The 15,637-nt window shown below is 40.0% G+C and overlaps 1 protein-coding gene across 2 annotated transcripts in view; it reads left to right on the forward strand.

Moving 5' to 3' along the window:
* STXBP5 (syntaxin binding protein 5) overlaps positions 1-15,637 on the forward strand; it is a 3,006,986-nt gene that overhangs the window by 1,088,840 nt on the left and 1,902,509 nt on the right. The window lies entirely within an intron of this gene.

The raw sequence follows: 15,637 nt of genomic DNA on the forward strand, positions 1-15,637 counted from the left end.
CTAAACCTCGTCACCACAATAAACAGAACATGCTGGAGGGATAGATTCCTGTCCCAGAGACTTCCCATACTCTGGAACAAACTACCTATCTATATCAAACACAGCTGCTCATTAGCACTCTTCAAGAAAAATCTTGATGATTGGATGGGGAGATAGGAAATTCACCCTGGGGATCACTTCTGTGGCTCTGCTCGGCAGTGGCACAGGAAAATAATTTTCTTGGGTGGCAAAAGCCAGGGTACCTTTGGCTAGGCTTATATAGGCCCTAGGGCCAATAGCCTAGTACCTACCTATGAACCTATGTCCACATTGCTAACACTCTGACAGTTATTATAATGTGATTAGATCCTTGGAGTCAGGATCTGCTAGTTCCGGTCTGTCATATTTTCATGAAGGATTAACATTAATCTCTATTTTCCTTGTGAGAGTAGGTCAGATATTTCCAGTTCAGGTTCTAATGGAGATGCTGTCTTCCAAGATATTTTTATAAGTTGGCTATCTCTGGTCAGGGTTCTTAAGAAAATTCTGACTATCAGGTAAGCTTTTTAATGAGCCGTCTAACGAGTTAGGTTTAATACTCTGCTCCATAGGCTGAGGAGGAAACCGGGCAGTTTGACCCCAGTACTATTGGATACACTTCTATATTAAAATTCACATTTATTGTCTATGAGAATTTTATTGGAAAGTTTGACCTCAGATGTTTTGACCCCAGTTAAATTTAATAAAATCACTTTAATACTTAATATTTTAATTAGGAATTTTAGATAAGAATTTAATATATTATTTAACATTTTAATTTATGTAACATATTTAATATCTAAATAATTTAATATCTAAATATGTCTAAATATAATTAACAATAGTTTTTTAACATGTTAATGAAATCAGTCATGAATTTTACATAGAAAGTTAACATATTTAACATATTTAAAGATTTACTCAGCGTATCTGACGTTTTATTCAGTTTTATGCATTTAATTGTTATTAAAGCTGGTTTTATTCTTCAGGCAGTGTTCCAGTTTTTTAATTTGCTAATGTGATTTCTGTATGATTGTACCAAGTTACAGACCAGTAATGCAAATAATATTTTATTCTGTTTAATGACTGGTTATTTTCTGTGCATTTGTGTATGATTGCCGTACGTTTTTGCTATTCTTGCTGAGTGTTATAAACTATTATAAAGCCTTGTTAACTAAGGTGTAACAGTAGTATCAAACTGTATCCAAAGTGTTACAGATCTAGATATGGAATGTGTTAATGCAGGGTCAAAACGTCCCATATCTGCAGAGGAAGCTACACTGATCCTATCTCATACAAAACTGATGCAGTTACTGTAACAATAGATGTGTAACAGTAGGTCCATTTTTCTATGACTCCTCCCTCATTCCCATGCTTTTTAGTAGGGTTTCGGATGCTCCTCCAGAGAGCTTTTTTCTTGTTGGAATAAATAACCACAAAGTATGAATCAGGACCTTTTAGTCTACCTAGTGCCTTGGCAGAGGTGTTGAAAAAATCTGAATACACTGAATAAACCCACAATTAAATAAAGCTAAAACCATTGCATCTTCAAGCTATTTTACATTTCTTCCATTTAATATCTTGGTTCAGTCCCTTAGGTTTTAAAGTGCTAAACCTCAATATGTAATCAGCTCCTTGTAATGCAGTTGACTTTTCAGATCCATATTATCTGAAACAGAAACATGTTATAAAATGCTGTTCTTTAGCTGGCTAGCATGCACTGTAACTGGGCTTTCTCTTAAAATTCTTAACATCTCTAAGGTGCTGCTTTACTCTAACTTGAATTTTCCCCATAGTTTCACCTATGCAAAATAGCTTTTGGCTGCTTTTTTCTTCTTCTTCTTTAGTTTTGCTTAACCGTCCATGTGCTAACAGATCTAAAGAAGGGTCCTTTCAAGTACAGAATTATGGGAAAAAAGGAGAAGTTAGGTGGCCTGTGCACGTTTCTGTGCTGTGCTGTTGAAATTCTACTAGGCTTTAGTCCTGTATTTAGATGGACCTGTTTCTTTACATCTATCATTATGGTTCTGTGTGCATAACTTTTGCTTATAATTAATTTGTCAGGAATACTTCTTCAAGATTTTATAGGGATGGTAATATCTTGTCTGTGTGGCACTGTTAGCAGATGTAGCATGTGGCTATTCTAGAGAAAATTGCTTCTGAAGAATTTCACCTTAACCAACTTTTTTCTTTTTACTGGCAGACAGGATTGTGATGACTGTGAATAGTGTTAGCAGTTCAATAAAGCTGCAAAACTTAAACATTTAAAAGCTTTACAGTATTATTTTATTGAGACTGAGTTGCTTAAGCCTGAGAAACTTTGAAAGTTACAAAAACAAACTAGAGAACTCACATAAAACGGCTTTACTATTTCAATACGTTTGAGAGTGAAGAAACAAGAGGAAAAAAGGAACCTAACAAACAGAGTCAGTTTTATATACAATCCAAAAAGTAATTACTTTGTGTGTTCTACTGATGAAAAACCGTTGATGACTCCCACTTCAGGGGACTCGTATGCCTATTATAAAGGTGTCCAAAAATGAATATGAGACAGTTTTCAAAATAAAGCATCCTGCACTACTGGAGGTACCTCTGTCCAAGCCACAGACAATAGTTCATGTACAGCAGTTGTCCAGTTCTTTGCTGTATGAGGGTTGCTTGATAGCTGAAACTCTGAAGTGGACATCCCCACCAACATTTTTGAAAAGCAGAACTTTATTTTCTCAGATGCATAGAGCAGGTCTTCCACAAATCTTCTGGAAGGACAGAGACACATATTGTACACATTTTCCCTTAGGAATGACCTTAGCCACACTTCTGCTAATGTCTGACATAACACAATAGGATAGAAGGTGAAGGAAGAGGTCATCCTTTGAAATGTTCTAAAATAAAGTGTATGCACCGTATTTGTTCTTCTCTGGGTCCAGTCTTCAATCATAGTTGCATCTCATCACAAACTTCTGACACTCCTCTTGAAGTTGTCACTTTTGCAGGAAACCATCATCTTGGTGAAGGCATTCTTTCGCTCTCCCAGGGGACATTCATCTCCAATAAAGCAGTTTTGCCAAATGATAAGGCTAAATGAAACAAAGTAGAGAACTCTACATTTTGGACACATTTAAAGACTTGACCACTGAAAGTCCACAACATTTTGCCGCTGAAATCCCTACAGATAAGGATCTAGACCTGTTGTATAGAGCACCAGTGGATCGGTCTGATTTGTTAATGACAAATGTGTTAGCCTGTAATAACAGTCAAGTTTGGTAAATTAGTTTTTACATCTTTAAACACGTCTGTAAGTACAGATGGTTAATTATTGAATATAGTGCTTTATCAGAACCCAGTCTTAAATCAAATGCAAGAGACCATACACTTTCCCCAGAAGGAGATATGGAACACAAATTAGAGGGACTTGATTCCATAGCTGATGAGACAGGTGTAAATAACTTGAAGTATGCAAATAACTCCATGATGGGAGATGAAACTGCAGTGGCCATGAGGAAGCATACCCATTCATGAACTGAGTCTTATCCTGAGGTTGTCAATGCTGGCTTATTAGACACACATATTTCCAGATTCAAGTTTTGATAAACCTACAGGTAATATTCCCATAGTCCTAGTGATGGAAAAAAAGATGAAGGGAATGACAATGAAATAAGTGTTAGTACACTAGAAAACTCACATGTTGTATTAGTCCCTTTTTATGAAACCGTAGGTATTAAGATGTAAGCACTTTGAGCAGAAGCAATCATTATGTTTTTTCTACCTCTTAAAGAAATGGTGCACTGGTACACAGCAGTAAAGCAAATAATCATCATGGTTCATGCCCAGATCATCCATAGATCAGTACACATCTTTATCCAGTGGGCAAAAGTTCTAACACTGTATAACATAACCGACAACATGTTACCAAAGAAAAGACTATACTCTTGATATCTTCAGAAAGGTATTCAATAGAATTTGGATTGTCTCTTGTCTCTGCTAATACCTCACTCACCAGTCAGTCAGCTAAACATAGTGTCAAACCTACCCTTGCAGCTTTGAACATAAATACAGTACACTGGTGGTAATGGCAGCAAATTGGGGAAATCAGAAGAAGCTGAGAATAGAGAAAGAAGGGAAGATAGTGGAACAGGTAAACAGCTTCAAGTATCTGGGAGGGGTGGTTGAGAAAAAAGGAAATCTGAATGAAGAGGTCAAAGCTAGAATCAGAGGGGCTGCAGACAACTGGCATAGTGTGTTAGATGTAGTCTATGACAGACAAATGCCAAAGAAGCTGAAAAGTAAGGCGTACAAGACAGTGCTACTGTATGGTACAGAAACCTGGACAGTAAAGGCAGAAAAGTTGAAGAAGCTAGAGGTGATGGAAATGAAGTGCCTGAGAAGGGTGGTTGGCTGCACACTGTGGGACGGATGAAGAAATGAGGACATAAGAGCAGAAGCTATAGTAGCTGCAATTGTAGAAAAGATAAAAGAGAACAGAGAACGGTGGTTTGGACACGTGCAGAAAAGCAGAAGACAATCTGGTGAGGAAGATTCGGGCAGACAGGAAGAAGGTAAGAGGAAGCAAGGATGTCCTAACACGATAGCCTGGAGTCTATATTATGGCGTCAAAACACCATAACATCAAACACCTCAATGCCAACAAGTATTCAGCGAAGATCACTACCACAATTTGCTGAATACTTCAAGGGCAAAGATGTAGTTTGCCAACTACACAATGTTGCCTTTTTCTTCTGTGTAGTGCAATCTCGGAGTTGGTATATTTAGTTGGGGGGGTGGTTTTGGTTTAGGTAGAATTAGTTCCGTTGGGTTGCAGGGCAAGTATTTATTTGCCTGACAAGTATTCAGCAAATTGCAGAAGTGAATTTCGCTGAATACTTGTCAGTGTTGAGGTGTTTGATGTTACAGTGTTTCGACGTCTTAGTAGAGACCTGATACCCTGACCCCATGTAGAAAAAATGGGAAAAACGGGACTGATGATGACTGGATCCTCCACCAACAGAAAAGGAAGGACTTTTATTTAGAGTTCATAGGTTCATAGGTGTGTACTAGGCTAATGGCCCTGGAGCCTTTACAAGCCTAGCCCATAGAAGTGCCCTGACATCGTACCGCCCAACATTAGTTCCGAGTGCCTCTATCAAGTAGAGCCACTGGAGTGATCCCCGGGGTGAACTTTCTGTCTCCCATCCACTCATCAAGATTTCCCTTGAAGAGGGCCAGTGAAGTGCTCTGCTTGACATGTATGGGAAGTCTATTCCAGAGCATGGGCAGTGTTTGGGTTATGAACCTGTCCCACCAGCATGTTCTGTTGATTGTGGTAATGAGGTTGAGGTCTCTGGAGCGTGTGGTACAGCAGGATTGGGATTTCTTTAGATGTAGCATTTCTAGCACAGCTGGGTCAGACATAGCTTTGTAAGTCAAGCAGAGATTGCTTCGTAGTGGATGATATGAGACAGAGAATAGCTGGATTTTTTTTGAGTCTGTCCATGTAAGACATGGCCTAGGATCCTCCTCGTGAGGTACGTTTGTGGCCACTCCAGCTGTTGCTGGTATCTAGTGAGGTACATGCCAAATGGGTCATTATACTCAATGATTGGTCTAATGAGTGAAGAGTAGGGAGAGATGATGACCTCTTTCTTCCTGGATGCAAAACCCTTGGTAATGAGATGTGCCACATAGAAGGACTTTCTGACCACAGCGACAATCTGGTGGTCAAAGGAGAGGTTTCCCCATTTGAGGGGTTCTTTGTAGTTCTGAGAAAGGATAAAACATGGACACCAGTTTTAAAGCTATCAAATCTCAACCTTTTCAATGAAACAAAAAAGATCAAGATGGTGACATTCAGCACTATATTACCATTTTACAGCACATTTCTTTCAAGCATGCACCTCTTCCATTTGTCCTATATACAGTCCCAAGAGTATTCTAAGAATGCTTAGCCCCAGTGTCTGCATTCCTATGAAAATAGATATTTTTTTCTTATCTGGACAACTGATTATTAGTTGTTGAGAATTACACATTTTCTGTATCAACAGATATCAGAGATTGAAGAATCGCTGCTGTGAACCGGGTACAGTTATGAGCAGCAAGAAGCCACGTATCTCCACAGTGAGAGATTGACCATTCCATGTATGCTATCTTCTTCTATTTCTCCCCACATCACAACTCCTGAAATGTGTATATATGTATGTTTGTATATCTATAAATATGGATCTATAGATGTCCTTCTGTTCTCATGTTGCAGTATTCTTAATGTGGGATCCTCTGCCTCAGGTGACCCAACAGTCGGCTCCTGTGCAAAAGCTCAAGCCTGGCTGCTGTTATTGCGTGGGACGTCACACACAGGGCCATAAACCAGAGGCCTTAAATGTGACTTCTGCATGCACAGACCTCAGAACGTCTTTGCTGCAGTCAAACATCAGATCGATCACTCTGCTCTGCTGTCATCAAGGCATCTAAAGATAAGTACCCCATTGGGAAAACCTTATTATCCTTGCTTGAGCTTTGGTTGTTGCTTGTCTCCTTAGCCAATGTCTGATAGGACGGGGCAATGTAGCTGCAGATATCAAATTCTGAACAAGGATTCCCATGAACTCTGTTTAGGCCGGGAAAACGACCATACTACCTGTAGCATTTGCCAGTCGTTCATTCCCAAAACTCTCTTCAGTCATCTGGCAGCCCTAAATTTATACCTAGCAAACCAGAGGTTAAAAGGACTAGCTTTACAAATGGATCCAGAGTCTGCCATCGAGGTGGAGCCACCTAAAAAGAAGGACAAAAAAGGCCTACCACTTCTGCTCCTCCGTCGTCGGACGCCCCACCAACAGCCGCTATAGGAGTTGAGGGACGTCTGCAGGAACTGGCACCTTCAGCGACTACCCTCAAGGAAGCCGCTTCCATAGTACCAGTAGGCGCGTCCACGGAGGTTATTCAGACATTGGCTGCTGCTGAGGTCAAGGGGGAATCAGGCTCCACTGGATGCCCATCCGCGGTCCAGGAATCTAAAACCTTTGCTCCAGGTGGAATCACCCTCCCCATCAGCTGTACCTCCTGTGATTCCAGCATATGTGGATGCCTTTGCATCAGCCCCAAAGACTCCTGATTCTCAACATCCTGCTCCCAAGAGACCTGACTGTTTTTATAAGGTCAGTGATGAGCACAAGTTTCTTGTAAAACCCCTTGGCGGACCCTGCAATTATAGCAGTGGCCCCTGACAAGCAGTCCAGACTCATTCCTTCATCCACACTCTTGCCTTCAGACAAGGATAGCAAAGTCATGGACAGACTGGGGAAAAAGACATATACCTCTTCCACTGTAGTCTTTAGGGCAGTTAATTACCAGACCCATATGGTGAAATATGCCCTAGATTTGGTTTCACAAGATTCCACCTTACTGTTCTCCTTGCTTGACTCCCCAAACAAGTCACAGATAGCATCTAAGCTGTACCTGGCATCTCAGGTTGCCAGACACTCGATAAAGTGCAGCTATGATGCAGCTGAGGCCTCTGCAAGATCTGCAGCATCAGCTTCTGATTTATTCAGATATTCATGGCTTCGACTACAGCCCCTGCCTGAAGACTTTAAGACCAAGATTTTGGACGTACTCCTGGACACTAAATTCCTGTTTGGCAAACGGTCTGCTGATCTGTTTAAACACCTCCAGGAGAAGAGTAAGGAACTCCAGGACCTGAAACACTTACTGGTCTCTCCAGTACCAATGTTTTTTATAGGAATTATCCTGCAAAGACCTCCTTTGTCAGGAGAGTCCCTGCCCCATCCACCTCTTCCACCTCCAGACATAGAAAAGGGTCCAGGAAAACAACCACCCCAAGGGCAGCCCCTTCACAGCTCCCCATCAGGCAGCCCTTTCAGGACAGGAATAATAATGGGTGACTGCCTCAGCCACCTTCCACTCTTATTGTCTCCCCCGCTGGAAAGTAGTCACATCAGACTGCTAGGTCCTGTCAATAGTGGAAAAAGGATACTTTATGTCTTGGCAGGAAAAACCCATTCTACTAGTCATCCCCTTCCCTCCCAAGAACCAGCTACACCTAATCCCTCAGATTATTCAATAGCTTCTCGTTCAGGGGACCATAAAACCCATCCCCCCCGGCAAAGAAGGAAAAGTGTTCTACTCCAGGTTATTCCTAGTACCAAAAAAAGGACAGCCCTTGGAGACCCATCCTGGATCTATCCTTCCTAAACCTCTTTCTGAAGGTCCCTTCATTCAGAATGCTATCTCTTCAAAACCTTCTTCCACTATTGCCACCCAAGGCTTTCATGGCCACTTTGGACTTGAAGGAGGCTTACCTCCACATACCTATCCACCCAAACCACAGGTAGTATCTGTGCTTTGTTGGACCCTGTTCACACTTTCAATTTACTGCCTTGCCTTTTGGTTTATCCACTGCACCAACAGTCTTCACAAACTGCCTCGCCTCAGCAGTAGGCTACTGCAGGACCAAGGGCATTCAAATCTGCCCCTACCTAGATGACATCCTCAGTCTTGCAGAAGGAAATGACACCCTTGGAAATCATCTACTCCCCTCCATGTCACTGCTCCAGAGGTTGGGATTCACACTCAACCTGAAAGAATCTTCCCTAACCCCAGCACAGGACAAAACCTTCCTGGGATGCAGGATAATGACTGACCTGATGAAGGCCTCCCTTCCTCAGGACAAGGTAACCTCCACTTCCAAGACCGTCTCTTGGTCAACCACCTGTCAGCCAGACAATTCCTGCACCTCCTAGGCATTATGGCAGCCACCATTCCTATGCTGCCACTAGCCAGGTTGCACATGAGAAAGTTACAGTGGTACCTGAAGAATGTGTGGTCAAAACACAGCCACTCACTGGACTTTCAGATACTCTTTCTACCATGCCTAAAAACAGAACTGAAGTGGTGGATTCAGCAGGCACAACAAAATTCAGGCCTAGCCCTACAACCCACCATGCCAACTCAAGTAATGCACACAAATGCTTTAGATCTAGTCTGGGGAGCAACCATGAATGGCCTCGAGGTGCAAGCCCTATGGGAGCCATCCTTCCAGAGAAAGCACATCAACATAAGGGAGATGACTGCAGTCCACCTAGCTCTGAAGGCCTTCCTCCCTATCATGCAACCTGGCCTTCTACAGATCCTCATGGACAACACCACTGTAATGTGGTACATCAACAAACAATCTTACCTGCTTTCTGCTGGTCTTACCTGCTCTGCAGGTTAGCAATGCAAGCATGGGAATTAGCCTCTCAGAACAACATTTCACTGCAGGCAGCCTATATTTCATCCCAGAACAACCACCAGACTGATGATCTCAGCAGATCATTCTCTATGCATTGCGAGTGGATGTTGCACAGCGATGTATTCCTAGACGTTGTCCACCAGTAGGGCACACTTCAAATTGATTATTTGCCTCCCCCCAGAATAGACAATGGAAAATCTTTTGTGCCAGTAGCTTGGAGAGTGGACGCCTTCACCATCTCGTGGAAGGGACGGTTTCTGTATGCTTTTCCTCCCTTCCCTCTCATTCAGAAAGTCCTCCTAAAAATCAGGAGGGACATGCCAAAAATCTTGCTGGTGACGCCCTGTTGGCCAAGGCAGCAGTGGTTCCCCTTTCTTCAGTCTCTTGCCAAGGGCAATCACCACAAGTTGCCTCACAAGGTGGACCTGCTCACACAACAGAAGGGATCTCTTATTCACCCAGACCTGGAGATGCTTTGCTTAACCCTCTGGGTGATAAACTTTTAATTCCCTTCAGACACCGTTACACTGAGGACATGCTGTCTATCCTGCAGGAGGCCAGGAAACCCAATACCAGGAGGTCCTATGTTCTAAGTGGGAAAGATTCTCCAAATGGTGTCTCCAAAGGCATAGTGACCCCTTTCAAACGGATGTTCCTGTAGTCTTAGCCTATGTATATGAGCTCATAAAATCAGACCTTTCATATTCTTCAGTGAAGGTTCACTTATCTGCTATCTCTGTCTGCTTACCTCTGGGCCATCCTCTACTCCCCAGACTGGATGTTAAACTATTCTTAAAAGGGCTCCTGCACATTAGGACACCAAAGAAGTCTATCCTACCACCTTGGGACCTAAACTATGTTCTAGGAAAAACTTATACTTGCCCCATTTGAGCCAGCCAGTTCTGCCTCCCTGCAGATGTGCACATGGAAAACAGTCTTACTGGTAGCTATTACCTCAGCTAGAAAGGTGTTAGAATTACAAGCACTAATGGCATCCCTACCCTACACTATCTTCCACAAAGATAGGGTGACCCTGGGCACCAACCCCTCCTTCATGTCCAAAGTGGTCAATGAGCTGTCTCTAAGTCAGTCTATTCATTTACCCACCTTCTTCCCTTCTCCTAAAAATAACAGTGAGCGAATACTCCATTCCCTTGATGTCCACTGGCAACTAAGCTTCTATTTAGACAAAACTAAGGCAATTAGAAAGCTTAATCAACTCTTTGTGTCCTTTCATCCCAGGACCCTGGGCAAAGCAGTAGCCAAACAAACTATTTCCTGCTAGATAAGGAAAACTATCTACTTCTGCTATTCCTACCATGGAAAACAATTGCCTTATGAGGTCAGGGCACACACTGCAAGAGCTGTAGCTTGTTCTGCGGCCTTCCTAAAAGTCCCGGACACAACTGTCATCCTTGAGGCAGCCACCTGGTCCTCTGTATATACTTTCACCAAACATTACAAACTGGACCATATTTCCAAAGCCAAAGCAGGATTTGCAAGAGCAATCTTGCAGGGATTCCTGGAATCTGCTATACTTCCTCCACCCTGCCTCCTCCTTAAGCTGTGGTACTCTCCCACAGTAAGAATACTGCTTCATGCAAATAGAAGGACATAGAATAGTTGTGTAAAATCTTGCCATAACCATAGATGTACTTCTCTTCCATGTTACAGTATTCCTTCCTTCCCTCCCTCCTATCCTCCTTCATTACATTTCTTCTATCTAGAGAACATCATTTGGTACTACCTAAACCATTGTCTGACTGGGCAGTCAGTTCTGAGGTTTGTGCGTGCAGACATCACATTTAAGGCCCCTAGTTTATGGCCCTGCGTGCAACATCCCACGCACTAGCAGCAACCAGGCTTGAGCATTTGCATAAGAGTCGAAGTTCAGGTCACGTGAGACGGAGGATCACACAGTAAGAATACTGCAATATTGAAGAGGAGGACATCTATGGTTATGGTAAGATTTTACACAACTCTTCTGTATAGAGCTATATAGATATTGTAAAATATTATTATCAGTGTAAAATATTTTTAGCACTGAGCTAGGCTGACAGACAGGCACCGCACTACGGTATCCATTAATATTTATTTGTATTAGTACAAATTCTTGCCGAACAGTTAATACTGTCAGAGTTATTTCAATTTTATTATAACATGGCTAGACACAAATAACTATAGACCGATGAACACTCAATCCAAAAACGTCACTAAAGAGTGAAACATACTGTTCAGTTTATATACTCTTTTAAATGTCAACCAGTGTTATTTTTAATGTCTTTGTGACTTGTTCTTCTGGTTTGCATGATTTATGTCCTTCTTTGGTTATGCTGTATCTGAAGACTTGTCTGTGTTTTATTTAATTTATTTCTGCATTTGAAAGCTCAAAGAAAGTCAACTTCCTTTTTTCTATAAAAGGATGTCTTTACAGTAAGCCCACAGCTATATGCTATTAATATCTAAGCTGAACATTTACAAGAAATTAACTGTTCTTGCAAAGCAAGCCATATTTTCTTTTACTGCACACACAAAGTATAATTTTGGGGAAAGCATTTTAATTTATACAATCTTTATCAATTCCCCCTTTTTAATTAAAATCAAGAAAATTGTAAGACAATTTACAACACAATACGATCTTCAGTACTTTTAATCCCTTGGTCTATTGCAACATATGAATCCCTTGCATTCAATGCTCTCTCTTCATACAATGTTACATTACCAATGGCTGTTACCTGATTAATACTTTTATTAACACAAATCTTAACACACATGCAAACTGTTGTAATTAAGCAGATAATGATGATAAGAGCAATTAATGCGGAAATTATAGTACCCCATCATAGACACATAGCCGATATTACTTATTTATTTTTAACTACTTTCATGGTTGCTTAAGCAAGTTGTCAGCCTTGCAGTTACACAGAAGCATTTATTTCAAAATCTTGTCAAGTTAACCCTTGCTTTACAAGCAAAACCTTGTATTAGAAACAAGCATACATTTAACTTCATTATTGCTTTGGGAAAAGAATATTTAAAACAACAATGTACAGGAAAATGTGATCCTCTGTACATAAAAGCCTTTTTCTCATTGTTAACAAGATACTTGTTTGACAGTTTTATAACACATCTCCTCTGTTATATCTGAGATAGCTCCATAAGTTGCATTTTCTATCAACTTTGTAACTTTTCATATTGCCTTAGGGCACCATACCACTGAAAAAATTCATCTCTTGAAATAACACCATTTCCTATGTCCAGCTGTTTTAAAATATTTTCCTATTTTTTTATCATGAACCTCCCTCTTTTTCTGGTGATTTTTTACCATGTCCTCTGGTAATGTGTGAGTAATTGTCATTATTGGAACTGCGTACTCTTTGTAACAGAATTTCTACTCTTTCATCTCTTCCTTAAAAGAAGTGTTATGTGTTAACTCCCATGCTGTTTTATTTTGTACTCAAGCTTTTTCACATGACCAGAGTTGGTGTAAAGTAGCAACTCTGACTGTCCCTTTCTTTTGAAAACAAGAGTATCCCTTTTTCTATTTTTATCAACTGTAAATGTTTTTTTTTTTTTTTTTTTTTTATGGCTGATTGTTTTACAACTCTATTTTTAAAAGATTCTTTAAAAATACAACCTGTATGTGTAACCTCTACAGGGACTGCATGTAATGGCATTTTCCCTCTGTAAGGAATGTGGCTAAAAACCCAACAATTTGACTTGTTACATGCCTTTGAAAACAAAATTTGCACATCCAAAAATATATTGAAATCAGGTATCCGATCCTGGTGTCCCTGTTCTCATGATCTATTATATCTGAGTATCTGTCCCCATTTTTTCTTTGCAACTGTTTTATTTGCATTTGCTTTTTTTTTTTTTTTTTAGATTGCCTTGTCCTGTCCATAGATTACTATTATAGAAACAAATTTAAACTTTTTTAAGACTGTTAACAGACTGTTACTGTACTGATACTGTTTGATTGTTATTAACTTACACTGATTTTTATGAACCAACATGGTGTCCTGCTTTTGCTTGGATTTTTATTAGCTGAAAAATGCTTTTTGTCTAAGTTTTTATTAAGCTTTTTAATGACTTTGTACTTTACTACCTGTATGTATTCCTGTGTATTATTACCAGGATGGTAGTTACACCAGTCTGACTAATGATGTTATTGCTGTACTAGTTTGTTTATAAGACTGTTTGCTGTTATATTTTATGTAAGACATTATTTTGACTATATGATGTTACAGTCACTGTTTTTTACCAATATTGATCCTGTTCGCTCTATGCCTACGCTGCCTTTGGAGATGTACTATACTTTTAATGTGGGATGGAGTTGACCCTCTCTTGTTACCATAGAACTTTTTGTCATTTAGGATTTGTCATAGGTACTACCTTAAATGTTACTCTATTTCCAGACGTAGATGTGGACTTATGTACCCAGTATTTAATTGCATTGTTTAGTTTTGCGTATACCATTTGCATTATTCTAAATGTATTTACTGTATTTGTATTAACTTTACTTTGTGTCTGTATGTCTGTAGGTTATTTCTGTGTTTATTTTGAATCCATTCTGGCTTATTAAACCAATAAAATATTTATTTTTCTGTCTTTTTCTGTCTCCTTTGTTTAATTAATTTACATTGAGTTTAAAAGAACCCTGTACTTTGCTGCGAACTGATAACGTGCTCCGTGTATTTATTGCTTTAATGCCTATTGCCTGCCATGATCTGGGTTATAGGGAGGATTATTCCCATATTCTACTGGTCATAATTTACCATTTTTATTATACTGTTAGTGTTTGTAATTACCCTTTTCAGTAAGGCAAGGGGTTTGTCCTTCCTTCTGTTTATTGCTTACCTCCTTTTTCTGTGTACCCTGATGTTTGCAGGTTATTTGCATATATGCTCTTTTCTATTTATGATTTACCTGTTCCCATTGTTCTCTCCCGCCTCTTTGGGGATTGGATATTGCTTCTGAAAAGGAGGAATGCTAACTTACCACAGTCTGTCTTTGATGTAGCCCACAAGGGCTGAAATTGTGATTTGATTTGCTCCCATTTATCCTGCAATTGTGAATGTGTCTTGGTAATGTCTTTTTTATAGTTACTTATATTGGTTACAAAGCAAGGAAGTTGCTGAGCTGTATCCCAGCTGTCTTCCACTGCGGCAGACAATAAAACCCTGTTATTGAAATCCGTTACTATTCCCAGTTTGCATAGGATATCAACCCCAAGAACTGTTGTTCCACAACTGGAATTCATAAGAAATGTACCCTGTATTGAAGATCCATTTTCTATGAAACATATTTTAACTGGCTTACTGCTTATAGCCATGCAAGTGCTGCCATTAAAGCCTTGAATGTAAGATTTTTTTTTACTGATTTACAGGTAACTGTTTGTTAGTGATTGAGACTGCTGCCCTTGTAATTAAGGAGGACATCTTTTCATAGTGCCCCCTCCACCCATACGTCCACTAATGGGTGTCTGTCCTTTTCACGTTTTAAATTTGTGAGAGTGGTTACTTGGGTAGGGGGGAACACCCCTAATCAGAGTCATATTCATTCTGATGTCTCTTTCTGGGTATGTCTCTGATTACTCAGACTGCATGCTCTGTTCCCTGCTGATTGTTAGTGTCTTACCTGTCTAATTTGTACTTTGTACTTTTAATTTTACGTTTTAATTTCTGACTTGCACCGTGTGTGGGATTATATGGCGGGTTTTCTGTATCCCTTTGTGTTTGTTTCTGTGACTGAATTTCTCTTAATGTATTTTTTTTTTTATTGTGATTTCTTTTCGTATTTTTGGGTTTTGAAGAAGCACTATTATCTGCATAGATACCCTTTTGTATTTGACTTTCCTTCCATTTTTTTGTAATATGGACAATCCTGTTTAATGTGGCCTATTTTCTTACAAGTAAAACGTATCACCTGTTTTTCTGAACTTCGTTGTGTATCTATCTGTAATCCTGGTGGAGCAGAAGCTGATCATGTTCCCCGTGTTTTTTTTTTTTTTTATCAGACCATGTATTGCGTCCCCTTCCTTTCCCCACGTAGTCTACAAGCTGTTTCTGTACATGTTCTATGTTCTTCTGCAATTCTGCGTACTTCTTTTAAACTGTCTAGCACTCTGGCTTTTTTGTTGCTCTAGGTGGAGTTTTATTTATGTAATTTCTGAGTCTGTATCTATTTGTCTGGCAGAAACTGATCTTAAAGCTGCATCTGCATTTTGCAGAATGTCATTAACTGTCTGACAGAATTGCTTTTAACATACCATTTTGCCTGACCAAAACATTATTTTGTTTTTCTCTGTCATGTTATTTAGACTGTCTGATCATTTTCAGATACTTTTTTACATGGTTTGTGTGTTTAAAGCAC

The sequence above is a fragment of the Protopterus annectens genome, chromosome 1.part0 (genome assembly GCF_019279795.1).
Source record: "Protopterus annectens isolate FY-2018-M chromosome 1.part0, PAN1.0, whole genome shotgun sequence".
Taxonomy (NCBI): domain Eukaryota; kingdom Metazoa; phylum Chordata; order Ceratodontiformes; family Protopteridae; genus Protopterus; species Protopterus annectens.